This window comes from Branchiostoma floridae, chromosome 11 (genome assembly GCF_000003815.2).
Source record: "Branchiostoma floridae strain S238N-H82 chromosome 11, Bfl_VNyyK, whole genome shotgun sequence".
Classification (NCBI taxonomy): Eukaryota; Metazoa; Chordata; class Leptocardii; order Amphioxiformes; family Branchiostomatidae; genus Branchiostoma; species Branchiostoma floridae.
The window spans coordinates 3,024,612-3,042,079 of record NC_049989.1 but is presented as its reverse complement, the minus strand read 5'-3'; the positions used below and the strand labels follow the sequence as shown (position 1 = coordinate 3,042,079).

Genomic DNA, 17,468 nt, shown 5'->3' with positions numbered 1-17,468 from the left:
AGAGTCCATTCTTGCACAGAGGGTTTTTTTAAATATGGTTTTGGACGGCTGATGATTCAAAATTCCATTTCTTAGCGGAAGTGTTTTTGGAGTCGTCTATTTTACCTTTCTACATGGGGTGCACTAGAAGAGTCCATTATTGAAGGTTTTTTTGTAAGATTCATTTTTGCTCATAAGTGTGATTAGTAGTTAGAAGTCATTTTAAGCAGAAGTGTTCCATTTTTGCACATAGGTGATTTTGGAACAGTCTATTGTTACATGAGGAGGGAGATGGCTGAAATATGCTGTATTTGCTCTCAAGCAAATGTCGGCCTTTCTAGTTACGATATATCCTTGTTTTTTTCTTAATTCGTTAACTTTAGCTTCTCTATTATATTATATAGCTTCATTTGTGTTACGATAGTTTCAATATTTAAATTGTTGCCAATAATTTTTTCCTTAACTTCTCCATTTGATAGCTTAAGTTGTTATTTAGTTGATATATTTCCCTGCTTTTAATAATTTAATTGTTATTTAGCTTCTCTATTTGATGGCTTTTTTGTGTTAATTTAGTTGATACATTTCCTTGTTTTATTATCAATTGTTTATCACCTCAATTATTTCATTAGAATTGCATACGTTATAGGAGGAGGGCTCGCATAAGCCGTTAGGCTTCCTCCCTTCCTCCCGCACAGTATTTGTTTTATCCAATGTACATTTCTCTGTTTTTGTGTTCTACGTGCGAATAAATAAACTCAAACTCAAACTCTTGGCCCACCCGACGGCTGAGCTATGTTCCGGACTGTCAAAAGTTAAACGTTAAGTTGTGGGTGGAAAAATCTGTTGAATGTCAAGGTATATCTGCTGTATATGTATCTATATAAAGACTGAATGCAGCTACGGGACTCTTCAAAGGCTGTAGAGGCAGAACACAGTGGATGATGATGATATCTGCTGTGGCGATTTACGCCGTAGGTGCTGATAAAGGACAGCTGCGAAGTGAAAAATCGGTCTAAAGTTGTACGTTTGAATGGTCGAATGTCATTTTCAACACCATAGTAATCGTTTGGTTATCGCCTTAGAAGTAACCGCATTTAGTCAAGCAGGGATCACCGAAATTGAATGGAGTTGACGGATTATGGAATAGTTGTAATGTATGGCGGATTATGCTTTCCTCACACATGGATAATCTATTACTGTGCGGTTTTCTATCGGCGATCACGGTGTTAATTTTGACTGATGGGTCGCTGAATCAATGGCAAAAACTGCTGCAGTCCAATATGTCAGCGTATTGAGACTTGCAGCGAACTGATGACCCTTTTGACTGTCATCTGTCAAAGTCTACATCCCTACCTCATGGGATATGTTGCTGCCTCGTGGCAGAATGGCAACATACCAATGTTCTTTCTCTAGCTATGAAAAATAACGCCAGTCAGCGGTTACGCTAGCGCTGGTAACGGGCATGTAGACTTTACAAGGCTGGGGTCATTTTTAACCATCAACACAGACAAGGTAATCTAGCTACATTTAACGATATATATTGTTCTGCCTATGGGTTTGGACGTTTGTTAAAAATGAGGACAAATCGTTGGTAGTCATACCCGTACCCAGAGAGATTTTCCTGCCAAACTTGCACGCTCTGCTAAACTGTGGACAAAATCGTTGGTAGTCAAATTTATTCCATAACGCCTCAACTACATTCAATTTTTTTGTGATCCCCACATTAATGGCGATTTGTCGTTCCTTCTGAAGCGATAACCAAACGATAACTGTGATTTTGGAAGTTGCATTCGACCACGAAAACACACCCTTTCTCTTCTCAGGTTGCCTTTTCAGCACCTACATCGTAAATCGCCTCAGCAAATATGTCTTAATTTTCAACAGATTTCAGACACCACAGCTTTATAACTTTTTTTTGAGGCAGTCCCGAACATAGCTCTCCCATTGGGCTGGCCTCAGGAAGAAATAAATTATTCTGTACCAAACTGACAGAATAAGGTTGTCTCGGTATCCAATAAAATGTTGTTTTTCTCCCAGAAGTGCTGTTTATAGATTTAGATTAGAAATATTGATGTGTGCCAGAGGATGGTGACCAGAAAAATTGCACACATCATTGTACTGTTAATGCCCACGGGGGTAGTTACGGGATTTGCCTTAAGACATCCACGTGTCTTCCATTAAACGGATTTTGCAATGAAATCCTGACAAATTGCTAACTCTAGTGCGCCAACACTGTAGAGATAGTAGCATTCTACAAACATAAAGTAGGAAGTCTAGGATGAAATGGACATATTGACAAACCACGCGTCTTTTCATCAGCTTAGGCACCGTTATGTTTTCAGCGTTAAATTGCGCCTGTGCGTTATCAACTACAGTCTGTATAACAACAGGCATCCTTCTCATCATCCGGGGGATACACCACATCGGCTATAAGTCTTACTCCACTGCCGAAATAGATCAACGTAGAGGAATCAAACTGGACTGTTGGATAGTCTAACTACACCGTAGGGTACGTAGTCATGGGATTTAAGAAAAAAAATGCCTGAAAGAACACCCCGTTAGAATAAATCCCACCCACCAAGGGCTCATTTTCCTTGCCGTTTGGGTGCCGGTTGATTCATTGAAACTTTGTAACAATAATAGAGAAAAATCCCTGTTCAACAATAAAGTTTCAGACATGGTCATTTGTGGAATACAATTTTTCATGTCCAAAAAAAGACGTGTGCTTTCGGCAAAGAGAAAATTTCGGCAACTTTGCAGATTTCTTTCTCGTCTTACTACTGAAGGGGCGTCTGTTCAGTAATTTCTGTGGAAGTGAATCATTCTATGTCCCCTAACTAGACAGAATTCCAAACTTCCTTCACAATTACGTCGTTTGTGTTCATGTCAGAGTAAGTAATTATAAAACCTGATGAGAGGTGTGCGCTGACCTGAATAGATATTGGGCAGGATATAAAGGGACTGAAAATTACAACACTTAATTAAAAGTTACAATACTCTGGCAGTCTCTGCAAAAGTGCAGCCCGATGTTGGTATGGTTTTGTACTGTTGTGTTGTGTATTGTTGTACAGAGGTCACATGGTCCGTAGACACACCACACGCGCTGACATTCTTCAACAATTAAGGCAAAGATCTCCCCTCTAGGATCAAGCCATCACCATGTGTCAAAAATAATTTCTACCAGCCACGTTCCCGGTAGTTTCGAAGAAGGATGTTGTTAGAAGTATACGCAACTTCTGCCCTTTCTCTAGATACCTCAAAGATACATTGATGTTCCTTTGACGTTTAGCTCTTAGTAGAGAGCTTTTCTTTTGACATATCTTCATTGCTGTTGGCGAACCTTTCGCCTATAGCCATTTGTCGGTTTCTTTTGAAGATCTTGTGTTGGAAGAATCAACATAGTACACGACAGAAGTTCATAGATCTAGGCATTCTTTCCAGCGGCAAGGGAAAAGCCATTTTATCCTTAGTCATTTGTTGATGCCTGATACAGTTCAGACATAATGCTTTCGGCTAAAATCCTTCGACAGGCACACGATTTATCGATCTTGGCACGTCGCCGATGTCAATGAAATGACAGTGAGACGATTTTGAAATGGTTTTCTTAACCTATCGAAATACGCTACCATTCGTTCCAAAAGCCAGTCAATTCATGATGAAAGAAAATAGTATCATTGATATTTCTTAGTTCATTACAGAAAGATGCTTCTGGAATCAGATGACTAAATGAAGATACTAGTAGTGTGTACTAGTAAGATACTGTCAAACTTTGAAGAAGAACTAGTAACTAATCAGCACCTACAACCGACTAGGAGTAGGATGAGAATCACTAGAAAAAACATGAACATCGTGATTCCAGATGACAAAGCGCACACTGAAACGACCAATCAACCAAATCAATCAACCATCATTATGATTGAAGACACCCTCTCTCCCCGATGGATTACAGTCGACCATGACTCTGAAAGGTGGATTTGCCTGACGTTGAAAGTTTTCTAGAGTCTAGTTCTCAATCTTTCATCTCCCACTGAAAGTAACCACGCGCCCCGGATCGATGCGCAGACCTAATGACTTGATTCAGAATTATTAGTGTTGCACACGTCGTATACATAGACATAACTCAGAACTTGCCGATTGAGCAGTATGTGTACCATGCATACCTGCAAGGACGTATTCAAATTGAGTTTGGAATAACTCAAAACAATGTTTTTATGTTGACACTTCGAAATGCCTCCCTCAACATCGACCCAGCTTGTAAAGGATCAACAAGACCAAGAGCTGTCCTGATGTTACAAACCTGGCACTGGGAAAATGTGTTTTGTACATCGGCAGACAGGAGGCCTGTTTAACGATCACCAACTGTCCTCTACTTCTCTGATATATTGCCATCTATTTGCCTTTGGTGCTGTACCAACCAATACTTGTGTTAGCTGTGAGCTTATCTTCAGGAAATGCAATGCGATCGTTGAAAAGTAAAGGTTTGAGATGAAGGTCAACATGTCATCATTGATCATTGCATTTCATGCTATCTGCGCTGAACTTAAGAACCGCGGTGAGTTCGGTACGACTTTGTAGTTATTATTCAGTATATACACATAGCATTATATTTGTAAGACACATACACACACCTACACACACACACCTACACACACACCTACACACACACACACACACACACACACCTACACACACACACACACACCTACACACATACACACACACACACACACACACACACACACACACACACACACACACACACACAATCTATCGCCTTAAAGCTCACCATATGACATCACCCATGAAAATGGAAAATGCTGAGAAAATGCTTAGGACCACCTTACTGATTCTACAGCATAGAAGGTCAATGCTTCGTTCTTTTCGAAATTGATTGCTGCAAGTTGCAATCTGCGTAAAATGTCTGTGCGAAACCTTTCTACACCCCTGCTTTCTGAAGCCACTTCCTTCAATCACAAAGTTGGCGACGTCCCATTCCTGGTGGAACGACTTTTTGGGTAGAAGATCGATCATATATGCACGGGTAGCATTAGCTATATTTAACATAGGCATGTAGCAATTATGCCAATCAGGATCTAACTTATTAATTGATGGGGGTAGTTTATTTCCAATACATTCCAACACAGGAATATTCAAATATGTCACATATGTAACTGGGAAAGAGGGCAACATTGACAAATATAATTGATATGGGAAAATATATCAAAGAAGGTTTAGACATTAGAAATTCCTCAAATGATTGTAAAAGCCTCCAATGAATGTAAGAAACGTATCTCATACTACAACTCCTGTATTAGTTAGATAAGCCTTAAATTAAGCTATAGAACTGTAGTTATGTAGATGCCATACTTTGTACCTCGTACACTTGTTGTGTAATAAAGTTATATATTGATAAAAAGAATATCTGAATTGCAGTATTGATTACTCCCTTGTTTGAAAACGAAATGTCATCTGATCGGTTAGGTAAATAAATGATTATTTGATATGCTACATTTGTACCTATATTTAATAGTAGTCTTTATCTTTCTTCGGGATACTTGCAATAGTACAGGAATGTGATTTTTGTGTCATATATACAAGGACAAAATATTACATTTTACGTTACATTTACCCTGTTATCGGCCATTCACAACAAAACACATTTGAATTAAGTTTTATATCTCAAGCAAATGCTAACTGCAATGCTGTTTGTATTTGCTCCCCGCATGTACAGGTCTCGAGTTGAATTATTGTACCTATTGGGCGACTGAACCTGCTCCAAAAGCAGATTCCATTTGGTCGGGAAATGGTGACATTCCTCTTATACCGTATTCTTTCCGCTCTCCTCACTAACCTCTCTTCCACGTCTTAATGTCAAAAGACAATTTGATGACCATTTCTTTGAGAAATATATTCTAGTCCTTACCCCAGGCCCTTTTACAACAATTTGTTCGTAGGTCGAAAGGAACATATGATAGAACACATCAGAAGGTCGCACGCAATTTTCCCCACCAACCTTGCCTGGAGATATGGTATACATAGATAGAAACTGAGCTCGTAGTACGTGAACTGTTTAAAGCGCGGGCAGAACAAATCTGGCAACTAGGCTGTTGCGTGGGCACACGCCAGACAGTAACGGAGACTAGTGCACGTAATGTACAACATGATAGTAGGTCTGGAGGAAGTGTCTTCCCCATTTTCCCTTCGTGTTCATTTCCATGCTGAGGTTGTGACTAACGCACGGTACAACGCCTGAGGAAATGGGGTCAGTCATAATTGCAAGGGGAACTATAATGTATATACATACATAGATTTCTATTGCCTCAGAGATTATGTAGTGGCGCAGATAATGGACAGGGCATCCTTCTTTTCTGCGCTTTTAACCAGCAGGCATGTGGACCAAGCGAGTCAATGACCCATGTATGTCCCCCGGCGTGTGTAAAACAATGTTAAGCATTACTATGTTTTCCTATAATGCTAAGAGGGGTGATTAATACGTTCGCGACCTGACCCAGAAAACTGTTCACAGCTAAAATTTTGGGACGTAATTGAACATTGTAACTTTTTCTTTCTATGTATGTCTACCAAGATTTAAATCAGTGTTATAAGCGACGCCCAGTAACGTTAGGTGAGAGAGAGAGAACATGGACTGCCATTGAGCTGCGCTGAAAGTCAGATATCCACGTCTCTCTAGTTGATATATATATGAATATATATGAAGGGAATCCTCATTAAACATTTTGACAATGTCAGCATGTCTTCTTGCAAAATTCATGACATGAGGAATACGACACACACAGCTATGACCACAGTTCATCCTTTGTTATAACATTTTGAAATGGACGTCGATCGACTGGAAAGTAATGACCACAATTATATGAAATTTAGTGAATATTGATTATAAAACTTTATACATGTTTTTTGCCGAAATTTGAGATGTGTGCCTTATGCCTCTGGGTGAGAACTTGAACTTATTGATCATTCCTACGTGAAGTTAAAACTAACCCTTTGCAATCAAGTTGGCACGAATATATCAAATATGTCTAATTATCTGTGATGTCCTTCTACTATTGCAAACGAGTGGTCAGCGTAAAAGTGCAACCGTAGTTCACTTGTGCTGGCCACACGAGTATAATGGGGGGGGGGGGGGGGGGGGTAAAGCATGAAGAGGCTTCAAAGAGCACTAGGTTATCATTCATGTTGACGATGATCATAATTGCCATTATCATAGGATGTCACTAATGTTGCACAGAACATCCGAATGGGAGCTAGTGCCATTAGCGTTCCCGTGGGAAAGGAATCCGACATTAAGCCGTTAGTCCGTGTCTCGGGTCTACCAGGGGACAACTCAGCCACGTCAGAAACGGGTGAAAGATAGCAATGACGTCCGTAGTATGGGCTTATAGCATATAAAAGAGGTTGAAACAAATGGTTTATATAATATATTGCACGAGGTAATGGTTATGTTATATCGTAAAATGAAAACAAATTGATGATGATGACAAGACTATGTGTCAAGGTACTTTGCGGTAAATGTCACGTATACGCAGTTTTCTCGATTCTTCAAGACTCTTAATACTATCGAATATTTTACAATTTATACGTATGACGTATTTCTTTCAAAGGCAGCCTTGCAAAAATGCTGTGCAACAGACACTGTCAGATAAAGGATTAACTTTTGGATGTTTGATGCTTTCTTGCAGTAGTCGTGATCAGGCACATATCTCAAATAATATATGTAAAAGTCACGCTAAAAACTGTCATCACAAAATCATGACATTACTACAAGTATAATGTTTGCTGCCATAGTGAGATAAATACCATAATGATACGTGCTGCGTGAAGTGACAAGATGTATTGAAATAATTTCGTAACCCCAGCAATTTCTTTATGGTCCATTTCTATTATCAACTGGTGCAGTCATGTAGCTTATTGAAAAACGGGTGTTGGGTTTATTCTTTTATAATACAGGGCAATAAATTTTGAGCTGTTTGAAACTAGAAAATATACGTTGAACATGTTTTGTATCGGGTTCCGAACGAAAACTTCTCAGCATATCGATGCATTCACCAGGCAACACACATGTGAAGTTGTACTAACTAAAGACTTAAATGAAGATAAGATCACAACAAGATACCATTGTCGAGGCTGATGAAACCTGGAACACGACGTAGGTGGGTGTTAACGCCACACATCAATACGTTAGTTTGCTCATTTTAGCACTGTTCTTTATCTAAAGGCCAATTAGAGAGCAAAGTTGTTGAGAAAGAACATTTGTTGCAATCTTAACTAAGATCTGGTTGTGTCTAACGATCATTTGTCCTAAGCCTCCGTAATAGCTAAATGTGCTGAGCTATTTTTGTTCCACCATTAACCTTGTATTGTCTCCCATACCAATGTTCTCTGATGGCCAAACGTACTGACAGTGATGCTTTGAACCGTCGCCAGCATGTCGTTGACAATGATATCTTAACTGCAATCGTGCCGAAGCAGACAGGAAGAAGTAATAGGCCTGTTTTCCCGTTTCACGCCTCACGTCAGTCACGACTATAGCGGCCCCCCTGGCGCTTTATAACCATCCTTACGCCCTTGAGAACTTCATACACTAGCAGCGCATTAAGCTATCAAATCTGTGTAATGGCCTTTGCTATTGGTCAAAAGGGGGAGGATGTGCCTGCCGAGAGCAGAGATGCTCGGTTGGTTGGACGATTACACCGTTAATGTGTTAGAAGGTTCCTCCAGGGAACTCACGTGTCTACAGACGCATCAACGTTTCGCTGCGTAAAACGGCATGGAAAACTCAGCGCCACCCAGACGGTGAGGACGCTGGCTGATCTGCACATCCGCGAGCAGTGCTCTCGGCTTAAAAGCAGCCACGAGCACTTACCAGAAACAATGTCTATTATTTGGAAACGATGAGAGGTACATGAAGAAAGCCAAAGGGTGAGAGACGTGCCTGGATAGAGTACCTAACGAACAACGACGTAAAGAAGAAAAGGCAGCCCCTTGTCCGGTGAGTCTGAAAGGTAGGCGACTTTTCATTTCTGTCCTCATTCTACCTTGTTCGTTCGTTCGTTCGTTCCATAGCCTTTTAATCAGCCGTATTAATCAGCCGTAGGGGCAGCACAACATGTTGTGCTGTATCAATAGGCATTTTAGTCTCCTGGCGGCGCCTATCTCCTCTGCCTTGTTACGTCCTGACAAATGCAATTCTTGACTGATGCTATTCTTTTCCTTACAAAAGTGTGCTTTCAGGGTGAAAATCTTAAGTTTGTAAATCCGTTCTAACCGGTTTCAATTAATATTCGGTTAACTAGTATCGTGGCGAGACCCCATAGATGGAATGAAGTAACGTGTAAGTATACAGTGGACAAATGATTCTTGGAATCCTTCAGGTCAAAAAGGGTGTCAGAAGGGGTCACATAAGGGTGCCAGAAGAGCTACCTGCTCATCGAGAAGCCCCCTAGCTAAGGCAGCCAACTACATAGGAGGAATTGTTACGGCTGCATGAAAGTACCGCCACGCATAGCTAGTCAAACGCGGATGGGAACCCTCATCATTGCCATGACCTCGAGATAGCAACGGGCGCCTAATGGATCAACTGACGGAGGCTTTCTCTTTTTGAAAAGACAGTCAACAGTTACTCAGCCACTGTGAGACCGCCAGTCTCTTTGAAATATCGAACAATGTCTGGCCATTTGGGCGTCGAGGTGCTAATTCAAAAGCATTAACTTCTGTGGGGGTTTGTGGTAAGTATGCACTGGAACACGCTGAAGTACAATGCCTTGCTTCTAAGGAATCTGTCTTTGGCATGGTTTTAATACGAGCCTTAGAGGCTGTTCTTTCGAATGGTCTTTCATCGTTCCTGAGCTAATTTCTCCTTTCTTTCTTCTCCAGTAACTCTCGCATTCAGGGGTAAACGTAGCTGCCGCAGCTTCAATAGAACTAATTTAAAGACTACATTAACGTCTTGTCCGTTATGTCCGTAAGCAGCAATCTGCATGCATATTCAAATATGTCAAATTCATTTTGACATACAGTAACAAAAATTTGAATTAATCTCTTTCACTAATCTGCACAAACGGTGCCGTAGGATTGACTAATTTACTCACATTCATTTGTCATGTTTGATTCTGTGTAAAGATTCAAGCTTGGGTACGAAAGCATCATTAGCTTATCAAAATCCTCTGAAAAGGGTGTCATCAACGTATTCAAAAGCCCCAAAATAACGCTTCCTTCAGATACATACTTGACCACCAACCAGAACCAAAATGGAACTGTCGATGGGATCCGATGATGAAATGCGTCATTCTAAGACGGAAACCTCAGAATCTACCCACACGTAGGTTTTCATCAAATTTTATCGTCCAAATCAAACTATGGCGGCAATCCACGAGCCTGAAATGTAGCATCTGTAGCGATTGAGTCATCAGAACAGGCCTGCTCACTAGAAAAAGTAGAATTCGAAGTAATTCCTTCTGTACGTATTATGAGAAAAACATTATTCACCCGTACCTTCACCTTTTAGTATACATATGCATGCACACGCATCAGTCATACTGGTACTATCCTCAGCTTTTTGTTGTTCTGGAAACCTTATCAAACATTCCGAGCCATCACCGCAGGCCATGGCTGGTTGTCTGTAAGATGGAAAGATCACCGGTCTACGTCAGCTTCCGTAAGGGATTACGTCCGCCTCTAGACGCCAAAGGGGGAGCGGGAGATTAGACAAGTCTGGTGTTGAAGTGCTGAACGTGATGTCGTGACCTTATCAGTACAGTGTTATCTGATGAACAGTCTGACGGCTGCTCAATGAAATGCTAATTGATTGCAACGGCAGAATCGAACATCCTCGACCTTTTGCACACGCTGAGTCCTGTCCTGCAAAGGTGTGAAAGTAGGCCTCTATCACTTCCAATTCTTACTAAATATCCGGGCTTTAGGTTTCATTCATTCATTCATTCATTCATTCATTCATTCCGTAGGCTGATTAATTAGCCGTAGGGGCAGCACAACATGTTGTGCTGTATCAATAGGCATTTTAGTCCCCTGGCGGCGCCTATCTCCTCTCCGGGGCATGGTGAATGATGCAATCACCGGGAAAGTCGTGTAAAGTGCCTTTCCCAAGGGCACAAGATCGGTGGCACGGCAGGCGGATTCGAACCCGCCACCTCTCGGTGCAGATCCGCACATGCTACCACTGCGCCACGCGGTCCCACTAATGTCCTGCAAAAACTAGTGTCCTGCAATGGTGTGAAAGCAGGCCTCTATCGCTTCCATTTCTTACTGAAAATACCGTTTACAAAAGAGCCCTAGCTTCAGATTTAGTGTCCTGTAATGGAGTGAAAGCAGGCCTCTATCTCTTCCATTTCTTACTGAAAATGCCGTTTACAAAAGAGCCCTAGTTTCAGATTTAATGTCCTGCAATGGTATGAAAGCAGGCCTCTATCACTTCCATTTCTTACTAAATATCCGGGCTTTAGGTTTAGTGTCCTGCAATGGTGTGAAAGCAGGCCTCTATCACTTCCATTTTTTACTAACTATCCGGGCTTTAGGTATAGTGTCCTGCAATGGTGTGAAAGCAAGCCTCTATCACTTCCATTTCTTACTAAATATCCGGGCTTCAGGTTTAGTGTCCTGCAATGGTGTGAAAGCAAGCCTCTATCACTTCCATTTCTTACTAAATATCCGGGCTTTAGGTTTAGTGTCCTGCAATGGTGTGAAAGCAAGCCTCTATCACTTCCATTTCTTACGTTTAGTGTCCTGCAATGGTGTGAAAGCAGGCCTCTATCTCTTCCATTTCTCATTAAATACCCATTTCAAAAGAGCCCTGGCTTCAGTGTCCTGCAATGGGTTGAAATCACTTCCATTTCTTACTGAAAATACCCTCTACCAAAGGGCCCTGGCTTCAAATTACATTGAATGCGAAATATTCTAAAAGTCTGACATAAAATGAGACCTTTATCCCCATTCGTAGCTAGCCTATAGGTCATCCCTACGGGGGGATTCAACAGGCGTAACCTATCAGCTTTATTACTCTGTCCGCCACTCCGAGAGGGCACTAAGAATGGGGAGACTGTAAACTGAACGCCGCTCGTAGGAATGGTGATTGTGCCCTTTATTATATTTTTTACTCAGGCACGAACCTCTGTTCACACTACTTCGTTCCACACCGCAGGACTGCAAGTTCATTCAATGATACGTGATATCTACTTTTTAGAAAGACATGATATCAACACGTTTTCCCTGTCCCTCTGACCCTGGCAATCAATCAAGTTGCGACATATACATGGACTATAACAAAAGGCATCTTAGGTGCTGATGACTGCTGAAATTCAAGAGATATTGAAAATCAAGTGAACGGATCACCCCACGTTGTTTTTGAATGGATTTTCTCCATGACTTGATGTCATAAAGCCAACATTTTCCATATATACCAAACACCTTATGGTGACATTGAGTGACATCTGTACCAAGATTACACACTAACAGTTCAAACAACACAGCGAAATAAAACAAAAGAGAAAAATATATTACAACCATGTCTATTTTACACTATTTTACAAGCTCCATTCACCGGCATGTGTTATCCGGCTAGGCCATGAGATTTGAACTCAGGTCACCCGAACCTTTCAATCTGCCATACATCTGTCACAACGCGGTTCTGGAGCAAACTTGGAACCAGTCAAGCGGGAAAAAACATGAATACACCCTAAGACAAAAAAACGAACCGAAAACGATTCCATCTTCATGAAGCAAATGGAGCCCATGTTCAATTCATAAAGAGCTGATTTACCTACAAAATACCCTTGACATTCAAATGCTTCTGGAGAACGGACAGACGATTCATTGTTCTTACTGCTACGTCACTTAGTGCCCGGTCGTACCATTACGCTGTGTCAAGAGAGCTTCTTGACATCAACCAGCAATAATCCCCTATTGGTATAGCGTGACAAATGAGTGGAAGATACACACTGGAGGAAAGAAGTAATTTCCCTTGGGTATACACATTACAATTAGAGCAATAGTTGTTACATTTACTGTGACAGGACAGGGGCAGATTAACTGGCCACAAGATACATACAGACATGTTCCTGGACAAGACAAATACCTATCCAGTATTGGGGAGGATGCAATGGGCAGATTAGAGATCACAAAGGAAATAGTCAACGCACCACATGGACGGTTCAACTCAACCTCATTGGAACCATAGGTTACATAACATTGACCTGAAGTAGTTATGTTGATGCCATTGCTGCCCCTACGGCCGGTGAGGCTATGGGACCGGTGAGGTGAGGTGAGGTGAGGTGAAGTAGTTAAAGAAGTCACATAGACTTTATTTCGCAACGCTCAGAGGGTACCCTACAGGTAGGATTTTGATTAACGGTCAAGGTTGGTTTAAACCATATCCATAGACGTTACGGAGAACGGTCAGACTCCGTAACAATACTGTATCAAATCAGTTTCTCCTCACTCTCCTGTGATGGGTTGTTGTTGCCTCCACATGTCATGGGCAGGGACATGGTTGTGCCAAATGGCTCTGAACAACTGTTTAACCCAGTCTCATTCAGGTAACTCGCAGTATTTACAGAAGTCGCATGGACTGTATGCTCATTCGTAACGCTCACAGGCGTAACGCTCAGAGGATACAGGAAGAGTTCTGATTAACGGTCAAGGTTGGCGTAAACCATTTCCAGAAACGTTACGGCGAAGGGCCTGATTCTGGGACCTAGTTTACCGTGATAATACTGTATTTTTTCCTACGATGGGCTGTTGGTGTCTCATATCATGGACATGGAAATTATTGTACCAAATATATAGTTACTCAAGTAACTGGATATGATTTTGGAAACGGTTAGATGTTGTCAAATGTCCATTAACAGTGACGGAGGGCGTCATAGACTTCCTGCAACTTATGATCCACTGCTCACCTATTCGCGTGTGCTATATACATTAACGTGACGTCATATAGGTAGTGGATTGTTTTATCCCTTGACAAAGACTGGAGCCAATTTATGTCCAATTTTTTTGTTGGAAATTAAAGTTCAGCTCATTCCAGAATGCAGACGTTTTAGGGTTTACACGTAACTATGAACTAATATGCAAAGGGAGTGATGATGAAGTTTAGATAGTCCAAAAGGAAACCAAAGTAAGACAAGTTGATTCAATTAAGTCAATTACTTCTTGCTGTTTGAGTACAGGTACTAATTTCTCGCGGGATGGGGACTGCCGGGTCCCAAGTGCTGGAAATTTCAATACTTCCCTCTTTCCTTGTTCTTTCCCTAATGGACTAAATAAGCAATTTCTTCACCTCCTTTACATATCGATTAATAGTTAGGGTATAAAACCTACTATTCTTTTTTTATTGGTATACATATCAGACAAGACAAGACCGTGTCACTGATGAAAGACAGTGGCTGGTACCTTGCTTGAGTAACAGCTATTTGGCATATATAATTACCTGGATTTCTAAGCTTCTACGAAGTAAAAATATAGTTGTGTCATATTTTTCTCTCTTTCCTTATGTTAACACATGTTTCGTGGATTGGCTAGTATGAGATTTAGTCAAGATGAGTGGTCATCATTCATGTCACTAAATATATCACGAATTTGATGGATCACTGGGGCCCTTGTCTTGCTAAACTGCCTTTCTGTGGGAGCGACTTGCGCCAGAAGCCCCGACCTTGTGAAACTTGATATGGAAACATATGGTGCACGTGATGGCAATTGATTTGCTATAACTCCTTGTGATATCACGCAGAAAGGCACATTTACTTTACACGAGATGGATTTGCAGTGCAGTCAGATATAACTTAATAGTTGACAATAATCTACACTGTATCCATGGAAGAGGTCACGAACACTCATCCTGTTTGAAATAAAAGCTTTACATAGAATATTGCTCGTAAGATATATAACACCTTGCATATGATGCATGGAAAGACAAATGCTTGGATTTGCCATTTTGCGAGGTATCTTAGGTCGGCATTGATCGTAACGTGGGCTGAAGGTAGAGGGATGTTCTGGTGCACTGTGTGGCCCTGGGCTTGTTGTAAAATACAGTGTGCGCCAACTCGGAACGTCCTAGCTGGATCGTCAGTCAGTCTGCTGCTCTATCTTCGAGGCGACAGTGATAAAATCCTCGTAACAAATTAATATAAATCATATAGAGTCTGGGGGCGTGCGAGGGTGTATGTTCAGACAACCCACCTTGCATCCATTTTTTGACGACGCCTCAGGGGAGTCGTCAAGTGGTATATTTTGCATTCAGTCTGCAAAAATTCTAGGAATTGCACAGGCATTTCCACAGGAATGCAGTATGCTGGGTATGCAAGCCCTCCCCCCCAAATCTGTTCCAGATGTATCTCTGGTATGCAATGGTGGAATGTAGGTCACACTTGCTCCCTGGAGGAATTTGTCCTTTGAAACTAGACAGGGAACTCTGCACAATGGATCACGTTGTCTTGGTTGTTATGTTATGTTATGAAGGATACATTTTCTTTTCTAGAGCTTGTTCAAGCCATACGCCACAGGCAGACAGGAAATACTTCTGTAGTGTTCAGCTGTAGGTTTAGGTCACTGGCAGACCATTGTGCTGTACCGGGGATAGTACATTTCTGCTGGCTGTAGGTTTACGTTACAGGTGGGCTCGTATATTGTGCCAGATAGTGCGACAGGGAAGTTCCAGTCTATTTCTGATTTGAGCTGTATTGTTGTACCCTCAATCGTCGTCATGGCAATAATACATTTTTATTGCCAGTCTTGTTTCAGTTCTTTTAGGATGGATTATATGCTGTTTATAATTCACCGATACACTTTCCTGTCAACAATGATCGAGCTCTTACTGGAAGTAGAACTCATTGCAAGGGCTAAGCTATACTCTGTAGTTGTCACATAACTTTTTCTATGTAAAGATACAGCATCTTCATATCTTCAGTCATCTGCATGTATCATGGCACAAGGAAAGCATTGAGCTCCAAGCAGATCCTCCGGTTGGAAACACAGCATCCATGGGCCAAAACAACATCCAGGACCAACCCGGGGATACTGTTTATGCCCATGGATACCGCCTTGCTTGGAGATTAGACGATCACGAGATTACCCTGTATTGCGCGAAACTGATGACAAAATATTATAAGCTTTAAGACAGTATATGAAAAAGATTCCTGATTACCCTGTATTGCGCGAAACTGATGACAAAATATTATAAGCTTTAAGACAGTATATGAAAAACATTCGTAGGCAAGAAAACATCTGATATGGCCAATAAACAATTCTATCGAACTTGTCGAGCAGTTCATAAAATATGTATTTATAGTGTGAAAGGAAATTTCATGGCAGCATTTAGCATTTTTCAAAATTCGTCCTATAAATGTCACCACTTTGTGCATTGCTACAGCCGTCACAAATTCAATTATGTACATGTTTTACAGTTTTTGCATATTTCCTCCAAACAAAATAGATTTTATTATTTTACGGCTGTTTTTGGCAAGTGTATATATGTCGGTATGTAAAGATAATGAGTAGCCTGTCGTTGCCATGTTCCCTTATGGTTTAGCCTACGTCATATTTGCCATTTCAAACCTAACGAGTGAATGTCTCAATATCCCAATTTCATAAATCAAATACACGTGAAGGTTAAAAAAAGTTCTTTGCTTCATTTGTCATAGATATGTGAATGGCATAAAATGCTGTTTTCATTCTGCATCTGTATATGAAACGTTCACATGTACAGCCATGTTCGTGTGTTCATCATTCACAACAAAGTCGTGACACAGACTCCCGGCAACTGTAGAACCGATAGGTCATGACGCACGTACTGGTTATCCCTGAATGCTAATCCTTGTGACACTGATTGCGCTACCCTAGATGAGTCTGAGCGCTTAATCCTAACAAAAGGCACCGAGCATAATCACATGGACATAGGCCGGTAATATATTTGTCTGCATCCCACTTAGGATTAGGTCCCAACTGCACCGGTTCCCGCCAGGGATGTAGCCCCTGACGAGATCCAAAGCCACAAATTTGTCCCGGTGGACTGGTAGATGTCTGGGGGAACCCCTTGGTGCTTCTGATGGGTAGGTCATGGCATCTATTTGTTACCTATTTATTAATTATTACCGTTCATTTTAAGTCCAACTTAGATTCAGCCCGGTGCCCGACCAGCGCCCTAAAAGAGCCACAAGGTGCCCCGAGGGGCTACGTAGGGGTCACGCCCGAATGTGCCAAAAGCCTTAGACTGAAGTGAGTCCTTTTAGGCCAATGTCATAGCAGCTGCTATTAGCGACCAACTCAGTCTTTCAGTGATGCCAGATGTTTCCATTGGTTTCAGAACTCCAGAAGTAATATGTGATCAAAAGCGTCTTGAGGATAATCATAGCGATGTTAGGATGCTATTGGTAATAAATTTTCCTAATACATGACGTTACCATGATCCCTCCTAGGAAATAATGGTGGTGTATTGGTCTATCAGATGCAGCTATCTATTCGAC

The 17,468-nt window shown here is 41.3% G+C and overlaps 1 protein-coding gene across 1 annotated transcript in view; it reads left to right on the top strand.

Annotated features, from left to right (window-relative positions):
• The first annotated feature begins 8,831 nt into the window (after positions 1 to 8,831).
• Positions 8,832 to 17,468, top strand: part of LOC118425708 (potassium voltage-gated channel protein Shal-like) — a 34,410-nt gene continuing 25,773 nt past the window's right edge. Inside the window, exon 1 of the mRNA XM_035834748.1 lies at positions 8,832 to 9,002. The gene's annotated coding sequence lies outside the window, so the exon portion shown is untranslated. The remainder of the gene's footprint in view (positions 9,003 to 17,468) is intronic.